At 43.8% G+C, this 7,594-nt stretch overlaps 1 long non-coding RNA gene across 1 annotated transcript; it reads right to left on the reverse strand.

Annotated features, from left to right (window-relative positions):
- Window positions 1–4,043: 4,043 nt before the first annotated feature.
- LOC108585889 lies at window positions 4,044–6,893 on the reverse strand. Its single transcript, XR_002522019.2, has 2 exons — window positions 6,573–6,893; window positions 4,044–5,100 (listed from the first exon to the last, which is right to left on the reverse strand). It is a non-coding gene; the product is annotated as an uncharacterized LOC108585889 (long non-coding RNA).
- Between the last annotated feature and the right edge of the window lie 701 nt (window positions 6,894–7,594).

Consider the following 7,594-nt stretch of genomic DNA (forward strand, 5'->3'; position numbering starts at 1 on the left):
ATCATCAAATGGAAAAAAGGGAGTTTGAAGCAAGAGATCTAAGTACAAATCCTGATTCTGCCAAGCATTAGTTACGTGGGCACAGATGAGTCATTTAGCATTCCTGAACCTTAGCTTCCTTGCCTGCAAAATGAGTCAAGTAATAATAACCCACAGCATTGCTGTGATGTCATAGGAGACAGCGTACACAAAGTACTTTAGAACCTCTAGAGTGCTGAGCAAATACTGGCAATCATTATAATAAGACAAGGAAAAGCACTTTGGAAAATTTTAAAGTACTAAATGAATTAATGTGCGGAGATGATGACTGTGAGGACTGATTCACTTAAGAAATGTGGTTCAGCATTACTATGGGCACAGCACCGTTTGATGCTAGAGCAATCAAAGTTGGGTGAGAGAGGTACCCCCAGGCTGCAGACAGAAGCCATGAAGAGGAGGAAGAGAAAGGGGAGAGGGAGGAGATGTATTTGAGAAGTACACATGTGCAGTGATTTATCTAGGGCTGTCTGAAAACTTTTTAAAACAATATCTTCAGTCCAACACCCCAGTAAGTCAATTCCCCGAGACAACAGATCTAGGATGCAACCACTGCCCTTGGGTTAGCTCTGGTGACTCACTCGTAAATTGCACCCCTATCTGTTTCAGTTAATGTAAAAGTTCTACAGACAGATTGGGCCGCCTTACTATGTTCTATTTAAACATGGCTATGAAGGACGTTCCACTGCATCAGCAGCTGGGCTCCAGCAAGCTGCAACCTCGCTGCTTCTCAAGCCTATGCTGCCACAAACATACATGCTCAGCCTGCAGATTCTTGCAATCGCTCCTCAGGGCCCTGCAGGCGAGCTCTTCACTCTACTTTGAGTCCTATGTAGGCCCCGAGTTCTAGTCATTTCCTTCCTTTTGTCCAGAATCCATTAGAAACCGCTTGCCTGTGTAACCCCCAGCACCACCCTGCTTCTATGAATCATGCCAATTTTCTGTTCTGGTCTATTTGTTAATCCATCCCCTGAAACCGCCCCAGTTCAGTCATTCCCAGCAGGCAGACAGATGGATTAGAATCCCCAGTGAAGGCAGTCGCTGCTGGAGGGCGCTGTGCAACATCCAACACTCATCATGGCAAAAAGCACGTGTCCCTCTCAGGGCAACAGGGAAAAACTGAAGCCTGCTTTCTTTTTCAAAGGGGTTGTTTGTGTTAAAACCAGATCACTGATGCGGTCTGTCAACATTGTTCAGACCTCTCCTCAATCAGGCCTCCCTCTCCTACCCAAATACTAAATATCCTCTCTCTCTTTTCCTAATATATTTTCTTCACAGCACCCATCATCCATCTACATTGTTCATTGCTCTTTTTTTTTTTTTGAGACAGAGTCTTGCTCTGTGGCCCAGGCTGGAGTGCAGTGGCATGATCTCAGCTCACTGCAACCTCCACTTCCCAGGTTCAAGCAATTCTCCTGCCTCAGCCTCCCGAGTGGCTGGGACTACAGGCACCCGCCACCACGCCCAGCTAATTTTTTGTATTTTAGTAGAGACGGGTTTTCACTGTGTTAGCCAGGATGATCTCGATCTCCTGACCTCATGATCTGCCCACCTCGGCCTACCAGAGTGCTGGGATTACAGGCATGAGCCACCGCACCCAGCTACATTGATCTTACTATTTATTTTATAACTACTGTTCACACCCCTATCCCTAATTAAATCCTTAAACTCCATGAAAGCGGGAACTTTGGCTATTGCACAGCTTGACACTAAGGCCAAGGTACAATGATAGAAATACAAGTAAACAGTTAGGAAACAACGCGGCAAGTCCAGCTATGGAGAGATGCTCTGTTAGTCACTGAGTCCTCCACTTTCCCCGAATCAACCCCGTAAAGAACCTAAAGAACTCAGTACATTCTGAATGAATAAACAGGTGAATGGAGATGTCTTCACATACAATAAGAGATTGAGCCTCTGTTGATCCCTTTTGTGAGATACTGAAAGGTACCTATTTGTGCTAAACAATACTAGAAATAATTCAAGTACAGCAAACATGGATTGAAAGGCAAATATATGAAAAGTGAACAAGTAAAAACTCCAGGTTCCTCTCTTCTTAGGAAGTTTACAGAAAAGAGAAGCAAAGAGTAGGAAGAGTGAGGTGGTCTGGGTCTGCCACAAATTTGTGAGCTTAGGCAGGTCAGGCAATGGTCTCAATACCTGTGTCTTCATCCATAAACAGCAGAATCCTGCCAGCTCTGAGGTGTAAAACAACGGAATGGCATAGCTGCCGTTTATTATACTAGACATGGTGTAGCCTTTACCCACATTAGCTCCTTTAATGCTCACTATATTATTTTCTTCATTTTACAGATGAGGAAACTGACACACAGAGAGGCTAGTTAACTTACACAAGGCTGCAGAGCTTGTGTAAGAGGTTAGTTAACTTATGCAAGGTGGCAGAGCTGAGATTCAAGTTCAGACAATTTTGCTTTAGAATCTGAACTTTAAATTTTTTAAAATTAATTATATCATGCACACAAAAGAATACATAAAATATATCTGGATATTTTGAAGAATAAATAATAGAAAAAAATTAATGAATACTCAAGTACCCATGTCCCAAACAAATAGGAAAAAAGACACTACTGCCCGGGTGTGATGGCTCCGCCTGTAATCCCAGCACTTTGGGAGGCAGGCCCGGGCGGATCTAAGGTCAGGAGAGATCGAGACACAGTGAAACCCGTCTCTACTAAAAATACAAAAAGTGGCAGGCGGTTGTGGGGCCTGTAGTCCCCAGCTACTCGGGAGGCTGAGGCAGGAGAATGGCGGGAACCCGGGGCCGGAGGCTTGCAGTGAGCTGGGAATCGGCGCCACTGCACTCAGCCCTGAACGACAGAAAGCGAGTCTCCGTCTAAAAAAAAAAAAAAAGAACACTACGTGCTTGACACCCCTGTGGGATCCCTGATCACCTTTCTCCCCAGAAGAAGTAATCACTTACTTGAATGATGTGTTAATGGTTTCTGTACTTTTTTTTTTTTTTTTTTTTTGAGAAGAAGTCTTGCTCTGTCACCAGGCTGGAGTACAGTGGCACCATCTCAGCTCACTGCAACCTCCGCCTCCCCAGTTCAAGCAATTCTTCTGCCTCAGCCTCCTGAGTAGCTGGGACTACAGACGCCCGCCACCACGCCCAGCAAATTTTTGTATTTTTAGTAGAGACGGGGTTTTACCATGTTGGCCAGGATAGTCTCGATCTCTTGACCTAGTGATCCACCCCCCTCAGCCTCCCAAAGTGCTGGGTTTACAGGCGTGAGGCACCACACTCGGCAGAAAACAATTTTTAACCCTAATACTATTATGTTTTGCTTGCATTTGATCTTCATATAAGTGAAATCATGCTCCATATATTATTTTACTACTTGCTTTTTTCCTTCAGCATTGTCTATGTTCATTCATATTGATATGTATAGCTAAAATTTATTCTTTTTTTATTGCTGCATAATATTCCATGTGTGAATACACCATTTTTTAGCCATTCTCTATTGATGCCATTGGGTCATTTCTAGTTTTTGCTATTACCTACAATGCTACTAATAACATTTTCATATATGTCTCCCAGAAAATCTATGCCAACATATCCCTAGAGCATGACATTTCTGGGTTAAGAGCATAGGATATTCAACACTACTGAGTAATGCCAAAATTTTATACCAGTTTACACTCCCGCAAGCAGCATCTGAGTTCTTATTGTTTCATTTCCTTATTAATGCTCAATAGTGTCATGCCTTTCCCCCTTTTTTTTTTTTTTGAGACAGTCTTGCTCTGTTGCCCAGGATGGAGTGCAATGATGTGGTCTTAGCTCACTGCAATCTCTTCCTCCCAGATTCAAGCAATTCTCCTGCCTCAGCCTCTCGAGTAGCTGGGATTACAGGCATGCATGCGCCACTATGCCAGGCTAATTTTGTATTTTTAGTAGAGACGGGGTTTCACCATGTTGGACAGTCTCAGCCTCCCAAAGTGCTGGGATTATAGGCATGAGCCACCATGCCCAGCCAATGTCATATTTTTTAATTCTCTTTCCAATATGGTGGTTTGAAGATGATATTTTATGGGTGGGTTTTGTTTTCATTCCCCTGAGTACATGTGAAATGAAGCACCTTTTCTAGTGTTTATTGGTCATGTATATTTTTTCTTCTGGGAAGTATCTGGTTTAAAAATGGGCTGTTTTTCTTATTGATTTATGGTTATTCTTTATATATTATGGATAATAGCAGAGCTTCTTGAATATAAATATATTGTTAGAAGATCCACAATTTTTGAATGCTGCTATCCCAGAACTATTCTTTTGTTCATTCAAATTAGAATTAACCAACCTCCTCCTTTCTCTTCCAAGCAAATAGATATTGAGTGGTATTTCCTAGGTTTTGAGGCTCAGGAAAAGGCAATTGCCCAGACCTCCAACTCATAGCTTTCAGTAGGGATTTGAGTAATCATTTAATGACAGACTATGTAGATAACTAATGAGTGCATCACTCAGAGTTCTACAGGAAATGAAATTTATTCCAGGTAGTTCGAATGAAGAGACTTGAATGAAATCACTACTTAGGTCAGGGTCAAGGGACCACATCAAGGATGCTACTGCATCCAAAGATGAGGACCAGCAGGAAGCTATTACCCCGCATAGGGCTGAGGGCGAGGAGAGGAAGCACCACCCTAGGGCCCAGTGGAAGCTGGAATCATGGAAGAGAAGCTTCTCAGTAGGAGCTGGAGCCACGGAGGGACTCATGACTATTGCCAAATAAGTAGCACCAAAGCCGGGAATGTATAGGGATAAAACACCCAGCTGTTCTCCCTTACTACCCTCTGATTTCCTGCCAGAGTGTCCTACTGGTTGAACTCAAGTGGAAGACAGGCAGGAAGAGAGCCAGGTGATTCAGTCCACAGGCTTAGCCTCCCAGGCCCAGAGGAGGGCAGGGAAAGGTGGAAGATGGAAATGAGGACATGGGGGCAGCAAGCAGAGAGCAGCCAGGACAGTGGGATGTGAATTACCTGAGACTTTATTATCAGAAGAATGACAGAAGGAAGCTCCTGTAGGAAGACTGCCAAGCTCTCATCATCACCATTTCCCTGCAGTATGTAACAAGAATCGTTGTCACCATCTTAAATTAGCAAGTGTAATGAACACTTAATGTAATTACAGATATAATTTTTAGCTGGTCAAGTTTATGCCAAAATTACATGGTAAAACTGGGACATTTTGTGTTTTTTTGTTTTGTTTTGTTTTGTGTTTTGTTTTTTGTTTTTTGTTTTCGAGACATAGTCTTGCTCTATCCCCCAGGCTGGAGTGCAGTGTGCAATCTCGGCTCACTGCAATCTCTGCCTCCCGGGTTTCAGTGATTCTCCTGCCTTGGCCTCCAGAGTAGCTGGGTTTACAGGCATCTGAAACCACACCTGGCTAACTTTTGTATTTTTAGTAGAGACAGGATTTTGCCATGTTGGTCAAGCTTGTCTCAAACTCCTGGCCAAAACTGGGACATTTTGAAAAGTAACTGTAAAGGGGAAGTATCTCTATATATCTGTCTCTCTCTCTCTCTCTTTTTTTTTTTTTGAGACAGTTTTGCTCTTGTCGCCCAGGCTGGAGTGCAATGGCACGATCTCAGCTCACTGCAACCTCTGCCTCCCAGGTTCAAGTGATTCTTCTGCCTCAGCCTCCTGAGTAGTTGGGATAACAGGTGCCCACCACTATGGCTGGCTAATTTTTTTATTTTTATTTTTTTTTTGAGACGGAGTCTCGCTGTGTCACCAGGTTGGAGTGCAGTGGCGCAATCTTGGCTCACTGCAACCTTCACCTCCTCAGTTCAAGTGATTCTCCTGCCTCAGCCTCCCAAGTAGCCAGGACTACAGGCGCCCGCCACCATGCCTGGCTAATTTTTGTATTTTTATAGAGATGGAGTTTCACCATGTTGGCCAGGATGATCTCTATCTCTTGACCTCGTGATCCACCCGCCTCAGCCTCCCAAAATGCCAGGATTACAGGTGTGAGCCACTGCACCCAGCCCAATTTTTGTATTTTTAATAGAAATGGGGTTTCACCATGTTATCCAGGCTGGTCCTGAACTCCTGGCCTCAGGTGATCCACCTGCCTCGGCCTCCCAAAGTGCTGGGATTACAGGTGTGAGCCACCGAGCCTGGTCCACAATCATTATTGTACCAATATTTATAGAGTATCCTAGGAATTCGTATCTCTGCTTTAAGAGAGGGGCACTAAGGCTGAAAGACACACAACCTAGATTTTCTGACCCCAAAATACATCACAATTGTATAGTCTTTCCACTCCCTCATCATGGCTTTCTATCTACTATTAATATTGAGTTCCAGGTCAGGATGCATTTTAGAATCTATCAAAAAGTTAATGTAGACTTTAGGTTTAATCAATAACTTTTTATGAACTTATAGCACAAATAAGTTTTGAGCTTATCATTTCCTGTGAAAACCTGCTTGACATCTTAGCCATTGATTATGTTTCTTTGCTTTATCCGGACAGATACAGTCTCAGGAAAAGTAGGTTCCTACTATTGAGTTGTACTGATCCCACTCACCTTGTAAGCATTGCTTTCTCGCACTGGGGCCGAGCACTCACAGAGCCCCGTCCCCTCTGTCATGTCACTCTACAGATGCGCCAAAGTGAGTCCTTCCATCACATCTCATTCTGCGTAAAGGGCCCCTCCTAAGTACCAAATCCTTGAAAGAAAAGAGGCAGACTCTCCTCTTCGCTGTCACTCCCTTATTCAAAGGAAATACCTGAAACCTGAGGGGTGGAAAAGTGAGATAAGAAAAAGAGAATATTGGCCAGGCACGGTGGCTCATGCCTGTAATCTCAACATTTTGGGAGGCCAAGGTGGGTGGATCACCTAAGGTCAGGAGTTCAAGACCAGCCTGACCAACATGGTGAAACTCTGTTTCTACTAAAAATACAAAATTAGCCAGGCATGATGGAACATGCCTGTAATCTCAGCTACTTGGAAAGCTCAGGCAGGAGAATCACTTGAACCCAGGAGGCAGAGGTTGCAGTGAGTCGAGATTGCACCATTGCACTCCAGCCTGGGCAACAAGAGCAAAACTCCATCCCAAAAAAACAAAAACACCAACCAACCAACCAACCAACCAACAAAAAAACGAAGAGAAAGAGAATACTGGATGGGCACAGTGGCTCACACCTGTAATCTTAGCACTCTGGGAGGCCAAGGTGAGAAGATCGCTTGAGCCCAGAAGTTCAAGACCAGTCCGGGCAACATAGCAAGACCCCATCTCTACAATAAATTTTAAAATTAGCCAAGTGTGGTGGCATGCACCCGTGGTCCCAGTTACTTGGGAGGCTGAGGTGGGAGGATTGCTTGAGCTCTAGAAGTTGAGGCTGCAGTGAGCCATGATCACACCACTACACTCCATTGTGGGTGTCAGAGCAAAACCCTATCTCAAAAGAAGTTTTTTAATAAAAAAAGAAAAAGACAATATTTCCCAAGCTTTTTATAACATTAAATCATGGTGTATCTCATCTCTGCCAATTTACATGCAATCAGCCTTTGGAATCATGCTTTAAATACCAAGGGTTGGAATGTAG

The sequence above is a fragment of the Papio anubis genome, chromosome 3, assembly GCF_008728515.1.
Source record: "Papio anubis isolate 15944 chromosome 3, Panubis1.0, whole genome shotgun sequence".
In the NCBI taxonomy this organism is placed as follows: domain Eukaryota; kingdom Metazoa; phylum Chordata; class Mammalia; order Primates; family Cercopithecidae; genus Papio; species Papio anubis.